Source organism: Falco biarmicus, chromosome 8, assembly GCF_023638135.1.
Source record: "Falco biarmicus isolate bFalBia1 chromosome 8, bFalBia1.pri, whole genome shotgun sequence".
Lineage (NCBI taxonomy): Eukaryota > Metazoa > Chordata > Aves > Falconiformes > Falconidae > Falco > Falco biarmicus.
Genome location: NC_079295.1, coordinates 22,968,623 through 22,992,067, shown reverse-complemented (window position 1 = coordinate 22,992,067; position 23,445 = coordinate 22,968,623). Strand labels below are relative to the sequence as shown.

Sequence of the window (23,445 nt, the reverse complement as noted above, 5' to 3'; positions counted from 1 at the left end):
CAAGAAAACTTCCTGATACAAATTCAACAAGAATTAAAGCAATTACATATTCTGACTTCTATTGCTTCATTTCTCAAATGTTTTGAATACAAGTGTGATTTCTATTTGTATTCTATGATTTTGAAAGTCCACTAATTGCAAGACATTGTAAAATAAATGTAAATTGTCTGGATGGGCACCATCCAATTTCTAATGGACAGGTGTTCATACGAAAATTCAACAGCATCAGCAACAAGCTGGCAGTTACCAGTGGGGTGAGGGGTGTTAAGAAATTATTTGGCTCACAGCTGAACTTCCTATTTAACCACAGGGATGATCAAATTAAGTCAAGGTCAAGTATGTGACAGAACAGCTGCGCCATGCAACAGATAAGGACTGCTGGTATATATAGTAAATTTGTTTTGATTTTCTAATCTGCCTTTCATGTATTGCAATTCAAGGCTGCTACAGGAAGGAAAGTGGCCTCCTGCACTCTCAGCCTTTACTTTGGAGTCTCCAGGTTCAGCTCACTCCCAGGCTGCTCGAAGCCTTTGTGGTGGAGCAGCCCTCTAGCACTCACTGTGTCACTTCAATACCCCACCTCTGGTCTACAAGGAAAGCTTTACAGCTGTCCGATATGACACAATATTCTTCCCCCCAGCCCGAATAAAAGAGGTGATTAAATCCCCCTAACAGAATGAAATGTAGACTGGTGGTGAGGTTCTTGCCTGCAGAAAATTTTACTCTCAGATGTAGCCCACCTAGAACTCTTATTAACCACTATAAATATATGGTTTCAACATAGAGTGGTTTTGGGCCATGTAATGCTTTGGCTTCATAATCTATGATTTTCCTGTTTCAGTAAATGAAAATACATGATTTATGGCAGTTAATGCACAGGTACTGAAAACAGCGGCTGTAATTTTTTGGTACCCATCTGTCCTCCTCTTACACCATCTGTTTCTTTCACTCATTGCACTGGAATCCTGCTTTGCAAAATGGAATCTGAACTCTTTCATGTAGCACAGTGTAAGTTACCTAGTTACCCAGCTGAAAAACATTTTCAAAATAAATCTTTCTCCTTGTACTCTGTAGAAGGCAACAGACATCAATTTTGTTGTTAATATATGTCTGAGAAGTCCTTAATTCAACAAAATATATAACTGTCAGTAAATTTCCTCTGATTTCAGATTGTGTGCTTCAAAATAATACCATAAAAGCTCATCATTTTAATCAATTATTGATTACACTTTGGGGACTTCCCACCAATTCCACTTGATGCTGCTTTTAAAATGGTAAGTACCTACATAACTGTATGATATTATAAACTGGTTTAGATTTTTATAGCTAATACAACAGTATAAATGCACGGTATTATATGATTTAATTGGATAGTATAATTTTGATTAAACTGTGTTGACTGACTTTTTTAGAATTAACAGTTCTTTGGTCTGTTAATGATCAAAGGCTTTGATTTGACTCTTTACACTAAATGTAAGTGTTTAACAGGCAAAGAAAACCTAAGAAAGCCCTCCCCCCTTTACAATTCAAGATGGAAGATAAAAGCTGGAACTAATTTTTTGAGAAATTGTGTGTAACACAAATATAAAAGCCACTACTGTGTGAGATCATTCAATGGTTGAGAAAGGGGGAGGGTGTTGTTGCTCTGTAAAAGGGCTCACAGTTTATAACTTTGTCACTATTCATGGTGTCTCTTTTCTATACTAACACGGTATCTAAAATACCTACATGCCTTAAGTACTTTGGTTTATGCATTTACAACTTCATTATTAGCATCCTATTAAAAGGCTTACATTTTATTTGCAGCTGCAAAGAACTTTCGGCTGATAGTGAATTTATACAGAATAGAACATACAAAAATACTAGCATACAGAATACAGGTCACGGGAACATGCATTTAAACATACAGCTTTGTGACTAGAGTAATAGAAACTCTACTCATCGCTTTTTTTTTAATACCACATGTAATTTTACCAAAATTTCAGTAGCATAACTGCCTGTAAGAATTTTATGGAGTCAAAAGCAGTAAATTACCTGACCTCTCGAGAGCAGAAGCAATGTGTATAAGGGAATTTTAAAATATGTAGTAAGATCTTAAGGTGGAAATTAAATGTTTTTCCAAGATGAAAAATTGAAATGTGCTGGTAATAGCACTTTATAAAATGGAATTTTCATGTTAGAGATCCATCATAGTAAAGCAGATGACTAAAAAAACCCCAAGGATTGCAATTCTTTTAATCTTTATGTGTACATTTAAATACACATAGCCCATTTCTTCTCTGTATGGCAGAGTTTTAAGTACTTACAAATGAAAGCAAAAAAAATGGCTGATATTAATCATACAGAAAAAAATAAAGTCTATATTACTCCTGTTTTCTTTTAAAAAGCATTAATAATAAAGTATTTGCATAAAGTTAAAGCAAGAAAACACTTATATGTGAAAAAACATGCATCTTTCTGACATCTGCAAGCTACTTCTCTTGATCTGCTCTATAAATAGAAACTAATTATGGAGAGAATAAAAACAAGACAATGCCCTAGAAAATAAAAGAGACTGTCTTTTTAAAATATACTCAAAATAGCATGAGTAAATCTGTACCATACAGATGCACGACTATTAAACACATTTGAATTCTAAATCTTTTTCAGTCTTGTCTTCCTCCTTTTATAAGCAATGGTCAAACTTCCACTAACTTCATTCAAAGGCAAAATCAGCCTTGACACATTCTTCCTCTAGTAATATTTTCCGGCCTACAGAGTACCAGTATTAACTGTGAATGTCAGAAAAACTGTACAGGATCTAGTGAAAAAAAGTATTGAGTCCTCTAAATGAATGCCTGAGCTCTGACTTTTAAGTGAAGGCAGAGATCAGCAAGTCAGCTGCTGTTCATATTGCTTTCTTACTCATAACCAAAAACCAAAGGCTTGGGGAGTGCTTAGTAACATAATCCATTCCTTCCCAGGAATTTGATATAAGTTTTCTTTTAAAATAACTTTCTTCTCCTGCTCTGGTTATAAATATAACTTCAGAAGAAAGTATGATCCAAGGCTAAATTCCAAATCCAAAAGCTGACATAATATAGGGGTCAGCAGTGAGGTTGAAATTTCAAATTAATATGCTGAGTCAATCCTGTCAAGGTGGGTGTTAGGGCTTCTCAGTTTCAAAGGGTACCTCAGCTGCTGTCTTTGGACAGTAACGTTTCCCAGACTCACTGCAGAAGTGCGTCTCAAGCGGTTTCTTAGAGCAAATAGCAACCTCTTTATCTGTCAACAAAAAGGAGACTGACAAAAGGATAAAATCACCCACTCAGAGCTGGAGAGCACCATTAGAGGGACTGAAACGGAACCAAGTGCGGAAAGTTATCTTCCTTGGGAGCTGTGGGGAGGAGGTGGCTGGATGGAGCCACAGAGCTCAGCCAAGTTAAAAGTTGCATACTGGATTTTACAAAATTAAAAGTAAGCATGGCCTTTCTTTTTACATGTCTGCACTGAGAAGGGAGATTAAGATGCCAGAAATTATTATCCTTCCCAGGCAGAGTCACTCAGGAATCTGATCCATATGATTGCAGATAATTGATTCACCAGGATACAGCACCAAGGCACAATTCACATAGTTTGAGCACCACGCAACAACCCAGCCAAAAAAAAAAATCATTGTCCCATTAGAACAGTGTACAAACTGGCAATCTGCTATGCTGTTTTACAAAATCATCATGGGAGGAAATATCTTTAGGTTTGCCTTAACCTACCATCTGTCCACACAGAAAGTCAAAATGCATTCATTTACATACAACATTTTGCCAGCCAGTAGCAGTCGTTAAGCATTATTTCTCTCCCCTACCCTTCACTTTAAAAGGGACTATTCTATATGCCTTCAGTCATGGCATATACATTTTCTGTGAAGAAAATAAATCAAAGCAACTAGACATGTATCAGTGTGCTAAAAAGCACAGTCTAGACCAGTCCTAGTCTGTGCCTTCAGAGACCTATTTCAAACCAGCTGGACATTAACCTAAATAGCATTTACTTGAGTTTCAAATAAATTACACATTCTTAGTCCTAACTTCCTGTTTTAGAGTGGAACAACATTTTAATCTATCCTAAAGCGAGGACAAAATTAATCATGTAAGTCTAAGTGGTTGCACTGGGCATGCTAAATGAGGAATGGGCATAATCATTTAAAGCAAAAGCAATTAGATCACAGGGAATGCATTTAAATAGTTACAGCAGCAATTATTTCATTTCCAGCTACTTGAGACCATAGCACCATAACCTGAAAATTTAGTCAATGACTTTTTGTTTGTAGACAAGTGCTAAACTACAGGATTTTAGTTTTCCATGGTTAACTGATCAGATCACACTTTTCATTCATTCTTGTTTGTTAGATTTTATTGTTAATGCAGAAAATCTACATAATACTAAAAGCTAAAAGTACAGTGTCAAATAAATGGAACTTAATATAGAAATAAGAGGGCCCGTTGCATTTTTCAGTAATTTTTCATATTTATTAACTGAAAAACTCACTTCTGAATTTTAATTCACTAACAAATAACTTCATTAACCCAAAATTACAATTGCCTGTGGTGTTTCATGTCCTTCCAGAAGGCTGACTTCAAAAACATACAAACTTGGCAAAAGTTTCTCAGCTGTGCCTGGTTCTCTCTGCTACTGGACAATCTACTGCAATTAATGTATTAAAGAATAAACCAAATACCGCTTTCATGAGGGCAACCTGAGGAGCTATACTAAAATTACAGTTAATTATATAGGTATATGCTGGGTTTAACCCTCTGTAGAGGACCCCAGGCTTGGCATGAAATTGCCCTTTAGCTTGATAGGCATACAAGAACAAACTGCACTGACCTTCAGCTCAACATAACAGTGATATCTACATTGCAAAGTAAAGAGGTGAAATTTCATTTTAGTCAAGGGTCATACCACGTAGAAAGAAATAACATTTGATTGTTTTATACAAGTTTAGAGAACAATGATGACATGTATACATACAAAAAAAAAAAAAACAAACACCCAAAACCACTGAGTGCAGTTCTGTTAAAGGCTACAGAAGTGCAGAAGAAATGTGTGAAAGAAAACCATATAGAGGCCCAGTCCCCAGTAATGTCAGGGTTGCATATTTCCATGATAACGACTGAAGGTATGCCAAAGAACACCATACTAGTGGTCAGTCTGTTACTTGCTTTATTGTGCCATAGCGTTTGTAGATAAGTCACAATTGCTTGGTAGCTCACAAGAACTTTTTGATCTCCTCCACTCAGGCTATCGAAGCCACCTGTTTTCTATTTCTTGCATTAATCCTTTGCCTGTTCACTTTGTCCCTTCCTTTCAGATACTGTACAGGTTTTGCCTGGGATAAAACTAGGGGTTTTTTAATAGCAGTTCGTATGGTGCTGTGTTTTGGACTTGTGATGAGAACAGTGTTGATAACAACCAATGTTTGAGCTATTGCTGAACAGTGCTTGCACAGCATCAAGGCTATCTCTGCATCTCATGCTGCCCCACCACTGAGTCGCTGAAGTTACACAAGAAACTGGGAGGGGACACAGCCAGGACAGCTGACTATAAATGACCAGAGGGATATCCCATACCATATTGCATTATGCTCAGCAATAAAGCTGGGGGAAAGAAGGAAGAAGTGGGGTGTTAGAAGTTATGGTATTTGTCTTCCAAAGTAACTCTTATGTACAATGATACCCTGCTTTCCTGGAAATGGATAAATAGCTGCCTTCTGGGGTTAACACACAAATGACACAAAATACCCAGTTATTTTAATTAGTAGCAAAATAGCAATGTACCCCTCTATTGTCCTCTTTGAACCTCCTTTTTCTTCACTTATTGACAGAAAACTGAATGCATTTACTAAGAGCTATAACAAAAAGAATACAAATGTCAGGCTTTTACAAGGTCACAAAATACTTGTGTTTAACACTGGCAAGTTTGTGCAGATAAAAAATACCATGAATAGAAAAGATCTGGACTGCATAATCTGTCTTATTTTATCAGTATTTCATTTACACTTCTGCTTCTATTTCATTCCTACAGACCATGTCATCTAATTAGTCTCTGTTTTACAAGTTTATTGAAATAGTAGACAGGAGTATTAGTTGTGCTTATTTTATCCGTTACTAACAAAATAAAAGACATTCACAGAAGCAGATGACTCTTACTTTAAATCCTGTCCTAAGAGAGAAACTAATCCACTGCACTGATAAAATGAGTTTGGGTTAGGCTCACATACATGATAAAAAGCCTCTCAAATAGTATTTCATATGCAGATCAAACCCAAATGAAAAAATAAATTACATTACATAGTTTGACACAAATACAATGGTTACACTTGTATAAACCTCAGTAGATCAGAACTCCCACTGACTTCCATATGAAGTGGTGGGGTTTTGTACTTGTGTTCTCTCTGAAAACATACACCTCTGAAAAAGTATTTTGCAAAATGGTTTTGATTCCCTAACTTTATTTTCATAAGATCACACTAATTTTCTGTCTAAAAGACTGTTCTAGAACATCAGGAATATACGTGCAAAAAGAAATAAATTCTGTTCTTGAACTTATTCAGTTAACAGTAACTGCCATATTAGTGAATAACAAACATTTCGGGTAAAGTGAAAACCATTTTTCTGTTAGAAGTGCATTGTAGGTATAATCCTAGATTTTGCTAAATCACCAAGAATTAAGGCCAGGAAAAGATCAATAATGCGTGAGTGACTGCAAAATTTAAAAAAGTTAACAGATACGTCTACTATTGGAATTTTCATTAAGCCAATGTAAGACCTTTGGAATGTACCTTTGTAGATGGCCTAACTGTCTTCTATAATGACATAATTTTGCACAGAAGAATCATTTGATGAATGATTAAAACACTGAAGTGAAAAGAGGCTGAGAAAGATGTAGGAAATGTTTTATGCTTCTGTCAATTTATTGTTCCTCCAGGAGTAAGAAATCTTCACAAAAGGAATTTAAATCTTTGAAGAATAAAACATGCTAGTAAAACACAATCTCCCCTATGTAAAACAATAATACTATGTACACACAACTTCTTCAGAGGCAAAGCAGCCAGGCTAACACATCTGTCACAATGTCAGTATAGAATATCACATTTTGAACTATATTACTATCACAGAAAAAAAAAAAAAGAAAAAAAGAGTAGACTTTTACCTAATACCTCTGTCTCTCAAAGAACACTAATCCCATATATCAACCAAAAGTAACATTTTAACATTTGTCCCTCCTTCAAAAGCAATCTGAGAAATGAATCTTTGTGCTATCTGTACAGAGCACACTGCCCCAATATAACTTTTTTTAGTTAGTCATCACAGCTGATTTAAGAGCTATGTGAATATTGCTTCTCAGATATTATTATGGACCAAATGACCATCCTCTCATCCTACTCTTACCTGAGCCCAGAGATATGAAAACACACTCCCTACTTCAGCAGGCTCTTAGTTGTTCTTCTGCACGGAAATAACTAGGGTGTTCCTTTAACATGAATTTAATTTGGGTAGCAATTATATTATAAGGCACTGCTGTATGTGCAAAGTGCCACTTCCGCTCATCACATGGTGACAGTTTGAACATTCATAAACATCAAAACAAGTATGAACATTTTTAATCATGGGGATTCAACATAACAGTGATGTTTATCTCATCACCATGTTTTTTCTGCTACTAATACACATGCAAGGACAGTCTCATATCCTCACCATTTGCCTTAACATGATGTTCTAAACTTTTTTAATATGTCCATAAATCTTTCCAGACCTTGTTGCTTAATCTTTAATAATCTTGTTATTATCTAACTTCACAATTAGCAGTAAATTCTTAAAATTTTCAGCTACTGAATAATCATTATCTTAACCTAGAATTTGTAGTCATAGGAGCATAACTCATTTTTTTCCACCAAATACTTCAAAAAGCAGCAGTCAATAACAAATTTTAACCTTTCATTTTCATATTGTGCTGAATATCATTGAGGAGAATAATTTTTTGTTGCTCATTTTAATGGGATTAATCTTGTATCTAATTAATATATTCATCTTAACAAGACAAAAGTTGGTAAGCCTCCAGACTTTAAATCTCTTGAAAATTTGAAAACTCCAGTATCTTCATCAGAGACTTGGCTAAGAAGTATTTTTGACTTGCACCCAGACAAGTGGCCCAGGGTACTGAGGGATAAGGCTAGCACAGCACTATATATTTGTGACCCAGAATTTGAACACATTTTTTTTTAATCATACTCTTAATCATATTTAAGCATAGATTCCAGAGACTATGAACTAAAACACAGCACCCTGAATTCCACCCTGTATCTTCAAAACCATCTGGTTTCTTACCTTCTCAGTCTGGATAACTCTACTGAAGAGAAATTATATTAGTCTTTGTTTCAGAAATAGAAAGCTAAAGCATACAAATATACTTGTCACAGCTACAAGATGTATAACAAAACAAGAAGTCTCCTGGTATACAACTTCTAACCCTCTTTCTAACACTAGTCTGAACAAAGGGCCAGGATTAAGCATTGTACACACATTTGTGTACCCAAGGAATCTTAAGAGTTTTCATAAAGAAGAGCTTATAGCGTTGTGCTCCTGACCAAAAAAAGTTTGCAGCAGCTCTATCTTTAAGCAATATAAAACAAACTGGATTTTAGCACTCAAGGGTGGCAAAGCCTGAAGGAAATCTTGGGAAGAACAACATTTAGGCAATCCAAACTTCCATTTCCACCTTGAATGCACATGAATTTGAATTTACTAAATTCTGTGTAGAATAAAAACCTGTTTACAAAACCAAAAATTGTATGACAAATAATTGAAATAACACCTCTTTCCTTCAGCATAATAAAAATGGATGAGAATTAATTTAAGGGTTCTTTCTCCAACAGGTATTTAGCAGAAGTTTTACTCATCTAATAATTTTTACAATGACAAAAACCAGTCAATTTTATTTTTTTTTCAAAATAGAGATGAACCAAAGTTCTCTCATGATGAGGCTTAAATCATCTTTACTTCCTCCTTTTCAGAATTTTTTTAATGAAAGAGATTTAAGAAGAGGTTCTGTTGTGCCAAATTAAGGTTGTAATGACTGATCAATAGATAGGATATCAACTATGAAAACAGAATCTCTTCTATTAAAAAATTAAATAAAAGGAGCTCCTGAGTACAAAAGCAGTAAGTTTTTTGTCTTGCTATATATAATACTGCCTTTGTAATTTTTTACTAGACAGCATATTCAGCTAAGAGCTTCACTGACCATCCTTCTCTTTTTTTGTTCACTGATCATAGCATAGGGATGTGGATAAGACTCAAGAGTCCTTCTGGGGAAAAAGAAATTAAAAAAAAAAATAAAGAACCACAACTCTAACTCACCCAGAGCTACATCCTAGCTTGGAAACTTCTTTCAGTCACAGAATGGCAGATTTTGCCTCTGAAGATGAAGTGGGCTTCAAATACAAAACAACAAGTATAGGATAATATTAGGGAGTCCCTTGTTTCTCTTTACCTGATAGCTCTTGAGTTTTGCTCGTAAGAAATTCTAGCAGGTTTTTGTGCTCAAATAGAAAGAAAAACCTGCCTTTGTAAAACTTCAGTTCTATAGGAGCACCAAAGATACTTCTGAAAATGTACCTGCCTACAAGATGACGTTGGATCTTTAAACTGAGACACATGATGTCTGTCTTTCAGATCAGGGTCCACTGAGCTTAGGAAAAAACAGGAACCATTGTATCATGAGCTAAGAAAATTGTTTGAAGCTTCAGTTAATTTGAACTTTATAATACATTCACTTGTTTATAATACGTTAATTTGTCTGGTTTTGAAATGACAGGTGAGTTAATTTATGATTTTTTTTTAAATATAACTCTAATTCTCTCCTCCAAGATGTCTTGCATAAACAGAACTTAAACAGAACAGATAACCATTAAAAGCATCAGCATAACATACTACTCACTTTCACTGTTTTGCTAGAATGCCCCAGGTATAGAAACAATGCTTAGAAATGATAAATGCAGAGCAAAATTCAGGCTCATTAAGAGAATATATAATTCATATGTTAGAATGTTCTTGCATATATGTGGATTATCTTGACAATCAATTCACAAAAAAGGGGGAGCTTGGGACCTAGAGGGCACATTTTCAAAGCTTTATACAGGAGGTACACTCATTAATCCTATTAATTAATAATATCCTATATTAATAATAGGATTAGTGTATACACCATTTACATTTGGCTTTCAAAATGTTCCACATTTAGACCAAACTTAAGGAAACAGATGAAATAAAAAAGAAATCCTAGTAACATATCAACCAGTGATTATTCCTTTCCATTCATGTATAAACTGCTCAACAGTCCTTTTATGTTTTTGTTGGAATAACTACTGCTGGAAAGCAGTAATTCTAAGGCAGATTTTATTGTTTGGGCTACTAACATAGAAATTATTCTATCCTCCTGAATCTTCCATTTATTTTTTCCACATTGTAAAAACAGACACCCTGAAATCCCTATAAAAGATACTACACAGCAAAACTGTGTCCTCTACATTAAAGAGGACGTACAGGTTAATGAAATGTAGGATCAGCATTTCTCTGACAGTGTCTGCACATCTTCTGGTTGCCAAGCTACAAAATACAACTGAATTTGAGTTTTCATGTATGAAAACAGCTTTTGGGGAAAGTGTCCAAACAAACAACTGTGGAGGAGGTTTTTATTTGCTTGCAGAAGAGACACTACATCATGAGGATCAAACTTACCCACTTCATCTCTCACAGGCAATCTAAAAAACTCCACATGTTTATTTGTCTAAGTATTTGCCTTTCTTATCCCTTTAATCTTGACAAAAAGACCATAAAAGGCATCAGGTAAAGTCATTTTTCACAGTTACTGTGCCAGACCATCTTGTTAGGAAACAAATCAAAACCACAAGCTCATTCCACACAAGCTGCAAAACAATTTCCATACAAAAGTGATTTTGGATAAAGTGAGACAAAAGATAGATTCTGGTCAAAAATTAAAATCAGCTATGCATCAGCTCAGATATAAACTAGCTGACATTCCTTCTAGATGTCTTGTGTATCCATCATACCCTGCAGAATATTTTCAGGCTGATATGTGTTAAACTATTAACTGTTTTCACTTAGAAGAACATATATCATAAATATCTCGATAAAAGCCTGCGAATAAAAGTAATTTAAGAAAAAATTAGACGCATGACTAATTTTTCTTTATCTTGGACAAAGTACAATAGCAAAATAAATTGCATAGGACTACTTCTGCTATTAATTTTCAGCAAACCATGAGCATTTCTACCACTTCCATTAAATATTCTCAAATGCAAGCATAGGGACCTTACACGAAAACCAACTATTTCCTAACATACTTGATAAAAATCCTATTTACAGAAAAATTCTAGGGTGGGCAGGAAGAGAGAGGAAATTTAAACCAATTCAACATTGACAGAAGACAACATGTTTTAGATGCAGTAAGAAGTGCACATCCTTCGAGCTTTTCAGTTTTATAGATCAGAGTGCAGTTTAATATTTTTAATTCTATGCAGATGGTTATTTTTATTCCTGTAAAGCTAGCACAAAATCAATCTGAACTGTCACAGAACAGTATCTTCTGGTTTATTCTGTAATTTTCTGTGCATTGCAAAGGGGTGAGACCATTACTTATGAGTTCTAGTGGAAGCTATGGAATGAACCTTAATCACAGTGGTCCAAATGTCTCCTACTATGTGAGATCAAAGCTGAAGTCTGAAGCTTAAGTATTTTGGACAGTGCAAGACAGTGATTCTGAAACACAAAAATAAACTGAGTTTGAATTAATACCTGTCCAATTCTACAACAATCTTTGTGAAATACCACCAAAAGATATCCCCTTCCCCAGAATATCATCAACCACTCTGGGAAATGAAAATTGTTTCATAAAAGAAAAGTGTTCAGCAATTTCGTTTTTCTGCTCTGTGCATCTGGTGTAGCTCTGAATGTACAACCTATATATAGTGTCGCTGGATGAAATAACCAAAGGGCAGAACAATGACAAACTCACTGAGTCGTCCAAGCAGAATCCTGCTTCAAACTCCTACACAGGCAGCAAGTTGGTATATACAGTGGCCAAGAACGGGTACTACATTCATTGACTATACCCTCAGTTTCAAACTACCTTCAATTAATATTTAAGTAATGTTCAAAGCACAAACCTTGCCTAGTCCCAGTTTGCTATGGGAGTTATTGTTTCAATCATTATTCAAAGCACTGAAGCTACCAAGCAGATATATTGGACAATATGAGCCCTTCTTGCCAAAATATGGAAACTGTTTAAGCTCATATCCTAGTTCTGAATATTGCTGAAGAAGAAAACAGAATCTGACATATTAGCTTTAGAGGGATACACTACAGCTGTAGAATTAAAATTGCATCAGGGCATGACAGGCAAGGAAGAGAAACATTTCCCACTACAGTGACGGAACATCCAGAGCAGAGGGTGCTGCTGAGACACTGACCTTTGTGAGAAGGGAGATTAGGGATGGAAAGTATTACACATCTCTCATCTTTCCTCCCTGGTAACAAACAGTAAGTCACTGCAAAAAAAATGTAGACTGCACATATATAAGGTGCCACATTTCTGTTAGCAGGGAGATTTTTCTTTTTTTCCCCTCCATTATGCTGTAATTCATTTTCACTTGGCATTCCAGCTGTAAACCTTACCCAGTATGGGCTTTTGTAAAGAAAAAGCAATAGCTGTCATACAACAGATAAGTGGAACTAGAATGGAAAAAAAAAAAAAAAAGAAAAAAAAAAGAAAAAAATGCTCTACTTTAACAAGGATTCACCAAGGTCTGCCTGATTACCTTGTTAGAATATTTTACTTTGTTCAGTATTTTCTAGTAATTTTAAACTTGCAATGCTACTTCATGTCTCCATAGAACCAATATTCCTGTTTTACGGAGATTATTAACTGTTCAGAAAGGTATTTGGAACTTTAAGGTCTGCACAGGCTCCTTGACCCAAAAAGCTGGGTTAGTGTTACACAAGTCACTAATGGAAAAGTGACTCAGAATAAAAGTATTGATTTAAAATAGCTTGATAGCATTGTGGTTAACCATAATTTATGTGTCCTACCTCAGGGCAAGTAGCTTCTGACATACGCTTGGTCATGCTTATTGGAAAAGTTATAATTTTTATATTTAGATATATTTCTATTTTACAAACAGAGTAGAAAAATAGATGAGGGCAAATTCTTTGTAAATCTGAAGGAACATAAACCAATTAGAATTATATACAGAGCAATGTAATCTGCAAGTTACTTAAACGCACACTAGGCAGTACTTCTGGTGATAGTAATCATCTTTTCATTCAGAGCTATGTCAATATTAGGTTTCAATTTTACTGCATATGTATGCAATTTAAAATAACAAAATATCCATGAAAGTGTTTGTACATGTTATTAGAGAAAAGGTCTTTCTTTTCATTCCATATGTAGCATCAAGGTATTATTAATATGAAAGCTCTGTTTGTCTAAAGAGGCCACCTGGAGCTCTGTATTATATTGTCATCACATAGCCTATTTATTGTAACTCTAGCTACATATTTGTGCATAAGCAGCTCATGCAAATTGGATAGATGGTTCCAAGGATCAAACTTTGCCCATTGCTTGTCAAGATTATGTCAAAGTACTAAGAACCAGTCATTATACATCTATTCTACTAAAATGCAAACCACACAGAAATTCCAGGTTCTGTGTACATATCAGGAGGATCCTAATGTTCAAAAGAATTAAACAATAAGATAAGAGATGCCCACATGCAAGTGACTCATGTTTAGGCTACTCGATGTGCTTTTACTTTCTAGCATTTTGTACCCTTATAGGTTCATAAAGATTGTCTAAATGCACACAGATTAGAAATTTCATTGCACAAAAATCTGCTGTAATGCACCACAAAGACATTTACTTCACTGGCAAAGTATGCAGAAGGTATTTCAAAAAGACTTTTAGTTGACTTAACAAACATGGCAAAGGCATAGTGAGGTTGCACTACTACTAAGCTGGTCAAGACTGTCTACCTCCATGAACAGGATAAGTCATAATACAAAGTAATGGTCTGTTCTGACCTCCTTAAGAAGTCCATGAAAAGTACAATTTGGCCTCACACACATGCTCTACTTGAGAACTATGACTAGCTATAGCTGCATAACTCTAGATCAACTATAAATTGAGACTGTAAAGAGGAATGAGTGGCATATGTGATTTATAATGTATAAATGAGAAAGGAAGGAGTAAAAGGCTATGAACGACTGTTAACGCTGCATAGCCAAAAGGCACTCCATAAACATAATAAAAGTATGTATTAGGACGCTGGGGTGGAAGAAGAAATCTGAAAGTATTGTCACACTTTCTTTTCTTCATGTGCGGGTTTCATACCCATAGTAGCTGAGCATCCAGGATGCACATTGCTTTTTCAAGGGAGCAGTGAGAGGCCTCAAGCAACAGAGCAGACAATTTTTTAAAATTCTGGTTTCTGTAATGGTATTCAGTGTATACACAGCAAAAAGTGCCCCAGCTTCCTCCTTTTTCTTCCTTTTGCCAAGCTGCACTTGGTTGTACAAGGTTGTATTGACTTCAATGGTTTCAGTTTGCGCCACATTCTTTCTTTAATTTTATAGCATTTTATACTCCACTGTGAGATGTTGATTTACTTTTATTGTTTCTCTTCTTGGCTTTTACTTAACTAAAGCTGTTTACTTAATTAAATCCAAGCATTTATGTCTTTATGACATCACTCAAGATATGAGAGTAATATTTTTGCTATCATTACAAACCTAATTGTTTATTTACGTGGTATTTAAAAATAAATAAAAAGCCAAATACAACTCTTCTATTTTCTCCTGCTCTCAATGTATGGCTAAACATTTCTTAGATCCTTGCAAATATAAAAATTAAATGGCTTTGTTAGAATTGTGCTTTTCCATCTATGTGGATTTTTCTCACTGGTCTAAAGAGTGTACAATGAAAAACTGAGCATGCCAAAATGCGAGATGTCTTGGATGTTTATATAAATACCTATGCTGAAACTGATAAACATGGCATTTTATGGACATCACCATAATGTAACCCAACCTTCTAATCCTGCAGAAGATTGAGAGTACCTCAGAAAAAAATTCTGATATGTAGAAAGCTCTGTTAGATATTAGATTAGTTCCAGGTTAATGGTTGCCTGATAGTTCACATAAATATGAAGCTATTTGTAACCATAGCATTCAAAAGCTAATAATCATCTAATTTTACCAAAGATACAAAGGCTCTAGTAAAAGGTATGGAAATAGATTTTCACTTCCTGCAGAGAACTGCCTCTCTCTATCCTCTCTAACCTCACAATCACACCTATGACTGTAATCTGAAACAATTATATTGTTAAAAAGGAACTGGGAAATCTGTCATGTGACATAACCATATGTATGTAGTAGGGTGGAAAGAAAAGACAGCTTATGTCAGTCAAACTATGCACGAAGTAAAATTTGACAAACAGGTATTTCTTTAACCAATGTTATGCTTAAACATAAGCAGCGCTAAGGCCTGAATTAAAGAAAATGCATCAGAGTTCATGTTGTAGAAAAAGAAGAGGTAAAGGATATCAGTTGGGATCACTGAACCAGAAAAATATGTCCTTTGTGACATCCAAGCTTTAGAACAACTGGACTACTCATTGCATGATTAAACCTAGATTTTAAAAAAATACTGATGATAATGAAAAGCAAAACTGAGGATCTAATTTTTAGCAGGCACTATTCACTCAACTGAATGTAGTAGCTATCATGGTACTCTGTAATTAAGCTGTTCTGAAGTTTTTCATAGTAGTCATCACAAATTAGGCCATCCAAAACTCAGACTTTAATTTTCTAGAAGTCTCCTTCAATAATGGTTATACATAGGTAGGAGCAGTTCAGTGTAATATAGAACTTACGTAGACTTGAGTAGGAAACTTGTTTGTTTTTAAAAAACGGAAAATTTTGTCCCAAATAAAATTCAGTCTAGTATATTTCTACTAACAAAAGAATAAAAACTCAAATTATTCCAAATGCTTAGTTTGAGCACTTACTCTTTGCATGCAGAGGACTGAATTATAAAAAAAAAAAAAACAAAAAAACCCCCAAAACCAAAAAAAAAAACCCAAACCCAAAAAAACATCACAAACAAACAAACAAACAAACAAACTACAATAAAAAAATCTATTTAAAAGTTCCAATTTTGAATGTGGAAACCAGAATACCATGTATAAAAAAATTAAATCAAAGCCAAAACATAGTAGGAAAAATGTGTTGCATACGTAAATAAAACAGAACTTCCTAATGAAATATTTATTCAGAAAAAGAAAAAAATCTATTTCAGATTGTAGTCTTTTCAGTGATTTAAGAGTGATTAAATTTGTGGTGGCTACATACAACATTCTTTTCTGAATAAAAGGATGGAGAATTAATATTGTATGGTAACTAATTAATAGCATTATCTTTCTGTATAACACGTATTAATATATTCCCACATATCCTTAGTCTTAATGAATACAAAATATTTGTAAACTTAGTTTGGTGTTTTCCTAGTGCAAATATTTCAGCACTGATTCAGCATTCCCCAAATTTCCCACCTCTATTGTTTTCTATGGGACAAGTGATGGACAAGATCCTCAAAATCTTAGTAATCCTATTAGTACAAAGTTGTAGCATTCATAGATTCTCAGTATTCTATAGTCCCCGTCAGATATATAACTGCTGGTTATTTGATTGTAATGAAATCATGGAATGACAGATCTTTGTACAGATGTTCAGAGAATTATTCATTCTTATTAAGAGATTTGCAACATACACCAAATATGTATTCAGTAATGCTTAGCCTAAAAATAGTCAAAAAAATATTAATTCATATCCAAATGTCATTAGGAATATCAGAGAAGCCTTTGAACAGCAAAGGCACAATCTGCCTTATGTACCTGAAATTCCAGGCAGGGTTGAAAAGTTGGAACACAGGAGTATATTTTTCATCTTCCTGCAAAAGTGCCAGCACATTTAAAACTGCCACTCATAACAGTAAATCAAAATCTCTCAGTAATGCTTGTTGAAACTGGCTTTCAAGATAGAGGGTGAACAAAAAGACCTTTTAAAATAAGTTTTAGGGAATATATAAATTGTCTGAACACTGCCACGGACAATCAGCTTTAATAGCATATGTCCAACAGCCTAGTATGGTTACTTGCTGTTCTGGGAGCCTGCCAAAGAAAGAGACCCTTCCAGAAATTATGAGGGGAAAAAATCTCAAGAGAAAACTGATGATAACCCATAACTTACATTCTTCTTTATCTATTCTAAAGCCTTTCATTCAGCATCCATCATCATAAAATCAGTGTTCCTGACACAGCATGGATTAAATCTTCATTTTAATAGAGAAATACTTTTTTTAAAAGCCTGAAATTCCCTATCTATTGACAAACTGCACAGTAACATATTCAAGATTTATCCCACCGTGTAACTTTCCAGAAGAGCATCTGAGAGTTATTAATGACACATGCATTGCTGAACCATTGAATAAGACCACCTAGGTTTTGTAGAGAACAGCTAAGTAGCAGAGGCCATAGACCAAATTATCAGGAAGCCTTACAGCACAATTAATATCTTCTAAAATATACTGTTTTAACTTCTAGGAAATGCTTCATCAGAGAAGAATATTTGTTAAAGCAGCTACTATTTCCATTTTTCTAAATAATTTAAGTGAACCTCATTTCTGACACTAGCAACTCTGGTTACCAAGGGTTCATTTTAATATTTAATAAAGAGCTTTGGTGAGACCAGCTTGAGCTGTACTTATGTAGACTCTGCAAATAAAGCTGTGTGTGCCTTAAGAAAGCACGGCAAGGGTGTGTGCTAACAACCAAGGTTCTGGTTCAACCACTAAGAGAAAGTCTTCAATAGCTAACAACAACAGGCCATGACATTTCAGATGCTGAGCCCAGAGTCCAAGCTTCCTGCACATGGCTGGCAGACAGCTCAGCTTTAATGGAACTCAGAAGTTCGTGTCTTCTCTTCCTACTCCTGCACCTTTACTGCTTCCCACATCATGAAGTGCAGCCTTATGGCTTTTAACTTTAGTAGCCTGAGGAACACACTGCTCAGAGCAAAGGCCAGGTACCATGCCTGAGAGAGGCCAGAGGAGACAGCAGGCACATGGGTACAGTGTGGTTGGCAGCTGTCAGGCACATCTGCCACTGGGTCTGCCCTCCTGACCTCCTCAATTAATTAAGCCTGGTGCAGGAGTGTGTTTTTCCAAAGTGAAAAGCGTTGGAGGGACCCTAAATCCAGACCTGTACCAAATAACACCTGGTCACAGTGCCCTAACTTCCATCTGGCTAGTTAAAGCTCTTACACTCTCCGGAGAGATTTATAGATTTGCAAAAGGCAAGGAGGGGTTCTGTAGCCTAAGAGCTCTCTCATCTAAGAATGGGATGCTCTAATTTTTAATTCCAGGACTATTTCTTTTGTTTGTATTCAGAATAGCAAGGGCCAGATGAGCACCTTAACTTGGAAGGCCTCAAACATAGAACAGTTATGAGATCTGCAGCTTTCCTTCTCTGCAGCATCTCCTACTTTACCAGTTTGAGATGGGCCCCTGACCACCACTGTGAAGCACTGAATTCAGTGCATGTGCCTGGAGGTGACAGCAATGTGGGGTGCCAAACTGCACAGCAATAGACTGAGATGTTTTTTATTTCTAACTGCCTACACTCCCTTACGAAATCTACTTGTTTGTTGAAGGTAGGACTGCAACTAAGTCTGAGACTGAAAAAGCCTATGACCTTCTTACAAAAGAAGAAATTATCAATAAATTTTAAAATATATTTTGACATTATCTGTGATGTAAAAAATCAACTTACCTCTCATGGGATCTAAACATTTAGGACTCTCTTCTTTCTTGGGTTTTTTTTTTTTTTTCTGGACTTCTGATCTTTTACAGTGCAACATTTTCAAGAACAATGGCATGTAAATTTTAAACTTCTATTTGCTTTTATATAGCATTTCTAATATTCTAACCTGTGCTGGTTTTCTACTGTAGTTGAACACTCTAATTTCTTTTACACACCTCTTTTCAGACTTTCCAGTAGGCAATGTTTGCAGTCCTCTAAACAATGCATTGTAAATACCTTAACAGTAGGAAAGGCTCTGCTAGCATGTGTTTTTAGACAAAAAACATACAGGAATACTGAAGTGTTACTTTAAAATAACATTAGTTTCTGGACAGATGTGAAAGAGCTTACTTTCATATTAGTCCGTGTAAGCCTACATAATCTCCTAACAATCCGGGATCTAAAATTCATGCTTTGTGCAGCACTGCATACTTAGTTGACAAGAAGTTTGATAACGTGTTGCTTTGCTATGGATGACTGAGATTGAGGAAACTGTGTACCCCAACAAGCTCAGAGAAATGTTCAATTTATGGTGAGATTTGGGAAGTGCTCTGTACTTGTCTGCTTTTACAGCATAGTGTGGATATCAGCACAGTGAATATGAGTGTCAAAATGCCTGTTGGTATTAAAATCTAAAGTTACACAAATGATGTATGCATTGAATCTCCAGCGCTTACTGGGTACCAGTCCCTCTGAGCACTGTCATTTCCTGGTATTCTGTGTACTTCCAGATGTAAAAATCCCATAAAACTAAATGTTTCTATTTTAATTTTTGTCAATTATGCTTTCAAAAGTCCAGCTATTCAAATCTACATTAATCCAGCTCTGGTTTTATGGAGCAGATGGTTCAATGGGACTGACCTTCTCAGTCTGCCTAATGTCTCCCCTTAAGCCAAAGATTCATTTATAAGTGTCCAATATCACATCCTTTAGATGTCAAGCAGACTGAATACAGGCATGCTTTTCCTAGAGGACAAAAAAGTGGTAAAACATCTCAATAAATGAAATAAATTACTGTGAACTTCCAGGGAATAGCGGACATTTTCTATCAGTTCAAACTAATTCTGCTGCTATTTATAGAAGCTACACTGATGTTAAGGACTTTTCAAGGCTGATACGGTCTGTTCTGCTAAATGGGTGTGCACCTTATGCAGAGCCTGGAATCTGGCCCTAAGTTACAATGAACCTGGAATGAGTTGAACCTTCACAATTTATGTTTTACAGAACAATGACAGTTTGCAACATTAAAAAAAAAAAAATCTTAAAAATCACATTAGCTTCTATAAACAACCTGAAAAAACAAAAATCTAGCAAAATCATAGCTATCTCTCTAATCTCTCCAAGCTACCTCTATATCTCTTATTTACCCTACCTAGCATAAATAATATTAAATACAAAATACCTGGTTGAATACAGCAATATTTCCCTTTTGTTATTACTGCCCAGTGTTAAAGGTGAATATAAAACATTTCATTACTTTAACACTCAGTTAAGGCTTCAAAAACCAGTGCATTTAAAATAAACCTTTGCTGAAAGCTTTATTCTGTGTCTCAGTTATAACGAGGTCTATTACAATAACATGCATGAGATCCTAGAGGTTCAGTACAAAGATGAGTGTATCTTTTATATCCACAGCAGAGAGATAGCTATTTCCTGTCCTGTCAGGATGATTTATTCAATAAAAGGAGAGAATAAAAACTTTTAAATGCACCAATTTTCTGCATCACAAGAAATAGCAGACATCTTAGGAAATTAAGAAATGAACTCCATCATAGATATTACAACACTAGACATTTTGAAACAGCAAACTGAATCTTGGGGGGGGTTTAGAAAAATACATATATTGCAAAAGACTTCTATACTTTGAGTGGTTAACTCAAGAAAGTCTGTTCTCTGTGTTTGCCATGGTTTTGTGCTCCATCCCCAATCTTTTATTTGTTTTCCTCTTAAGGAAGGGTTTATGAAATTTTCTCTATAGACATGTATCCATGTAGCTTATATCCAAAGACATAAAACAATCTGCTTTTGGTGCATTCATCAGCAGAAGAAATTATGTACACAGGGAATTGGAAAAATTGAAGTTTAAGTTTAAGCAGGAGGATTTTAAAAGCATGAAGTGTCAGGGATACAGAGGGAAAAGACAGACAGGGTTAAAAAAGAATCAGATCATTCTCTGTATTATGCATTTTCATAAACCATAGTGAATAGTACAAGTAGTACCAGCAATAGGAAAGGGACTATCTGTAAGGGTTGACACTCTCTTCCATGGTTCAGAGCCAAAATTTTTTTATTTCATTCTCATCTGACACCTTAGAATCACTTATCTCTTCTCTTGAGTATATTTTCTTAAATTATGACAGAGGAGTGGAAGTAGGTAAAAATTATGATGAAATCTTAAATTTTCCTGAGAAAGTTTTGTCGTCTTAATCACAGGAAATGCAATTGCAACAGGAAAGGAACAGAAAATAAAAATGGAGCTTGGTTTCTGCTAGCTTTATAGAGCCAACAGTACTGTGGTGACTAGTACTGACACTAAGAATACTTTCAGGAGGTTCTTGTTCACTGTAAAATTTTGCAGCAATACTAGAAAACAGCAACCAACAGTGTCAAGAGAGGTCACAGTAGGCAGATGCTCTCTAATGAAGTTTTGTTTCATGCTATAAAACCAGGGAGTCTAGCAAAGCAGAACTCACAAAAAAAAACCAACTATGATCACTAACTCTCACTTTCATGTTTACACCTTCTGAATTGGATTTTTTTTTAAAAAGATACTTTCCCCCCAGAATAATAGCCTTTGGCAGCATCTGGAGGAATGACACTGCAGTGAAATCCATAACAGACTGTGAACAGATGTCATGACAACATGAGAACAGTCTTGCAACAAAGGAAAAAGACTGCACAGTGATAGCTTGTGAGGATGAAGCAAGCATTGCTAAGAACAAAGAACAATGCAACCATAAAATTATGCTGTTTCCTCATCCAAATTTCTCAACAGCTTCATTCAAAGCCCCTTCTAATAAGCTGGTAGTTAGGAACATTTTAATTATATGATTGTAAGATGAGGGCAACCATGATAAAAAGAATCACAAGGCCAAGCTCAGACAACGTGGATGCTACTAACATGGAATATATTTACTTCCTCATTTTAGACAGACCTCTTTTTGCATTACCCTGGACAAATGTGGATTTAAGATCTCCGTAATCACATTTTGCAATGCATTGTGTTCAAAATAAGAGTGGTTTATTCAGTTGAGTTTACTAGGCATACAGGACTATGGATGGTTGACATCTATATTTTTAATTTATCTTTTTTAGTGCCTAGGTCAACTTTATAGATGCAAGTACACATAAATGCACATTGTCTACATTGTTTGAAATGCCAGCATATGTCCTCAGTTTTCCACTCTCTACACATATATGTATCTCTTCATATATGCCCTATGTTTCTACAAAGATGGATAGATGGGTGAACCTAACTATCTTCCATCAGCTGTATTTCTTCTTGGTATCCAAGAAGGGGTCCTTCCAACTAACAGCACAGTCCTCTTCTTCGATTATCATTTATTATTAGATGCAGACAGTTGACACACATGTTCAGATACTGGCCTGCATAACTTGGGCATGATCCTAATGAGTTAAATATATTCTAGGGAGTCATCAAGAGGAAATCAAAAAGGTGCATTACCCAATAAAGTGAGAACAGTCGTAAAACCATACACATTCAGTCACTTTAAAGAAATTAATGCATTTCCCCAGACTCCTTTTGTAAAATCCCAATCATCCAAACAAATGACCTGTGAAATAAAAGTCTATCTAAATTAGTCTATAACCTTCAAGTCTTTCCCCCACCAAAATCTCTTAAGTGTTTAAGAGGACCACGTCTCAATTATAAAAGCAACCTTTAAGCTTCATATATATATTCCTCAAGGAACGTATCACAGAGAAACAGTGCAATTTCCCTTCTATTTGCCTTAGTTCTAGGAAATACATCACAGGAATATCCAAAGCACCATTAGACTGAGGAGAACTGGTTACCATTGCAAAATGCAGCAGTCTGATACTGCAAACATCTTCTCAAGAACATGCTTCTCCTGCCCTATATTCTTTATGTAAATTGACTCTTCTATTCTCTGCCTTTTTTCATTGTGTAACTACTAAGTCAGCTCATCCCCAAACTGACCAGAAGTTATGAAACTGCAGTCAGTATCCATAACTTACACTACTAAAGGCTTTGGTGTATAATGTTCAGTGTGGAAAACAACATGATGCAGAAGAAAAAGCACCACTTCTATACTGCATTACTCATATGCCATTTCTTTATAACACCATATGTTGTTATTCCAGATATGTACTTAATTACTCATAATAAATTCTTCTATAATCTATGAGAATAGGAATAATGCTGTGCTAGAATATGTAACACAAATAGCAGTATTTTACTTTTGTACTGTAGACATAAGTCACTTCCTAATTGG

General features: G+C 35.3%; 1 protein-coding gene across 1 annotated transcript in view; it reads left to right on the top strand.

Annotated features, from left to right (window-relative positions):
* B3GALT1 (beta-1,3-galactosyltransferase 1) overlaps positions 1-23,445 on the top strand; it is a 210,932-nt gene that overhangs the window by 146,825 nt on the left and 40,662 nt on the right. The window contains exon 3 of the mRNA XM_056350372.1: positions 1,170-1,274. The gene's annotated coding sequence lies outside the window, so the exon portion shown is untranslated. The remainder of the gene's footprint in view (positions 1-1,169; positions 1,275-23,445) is intronic.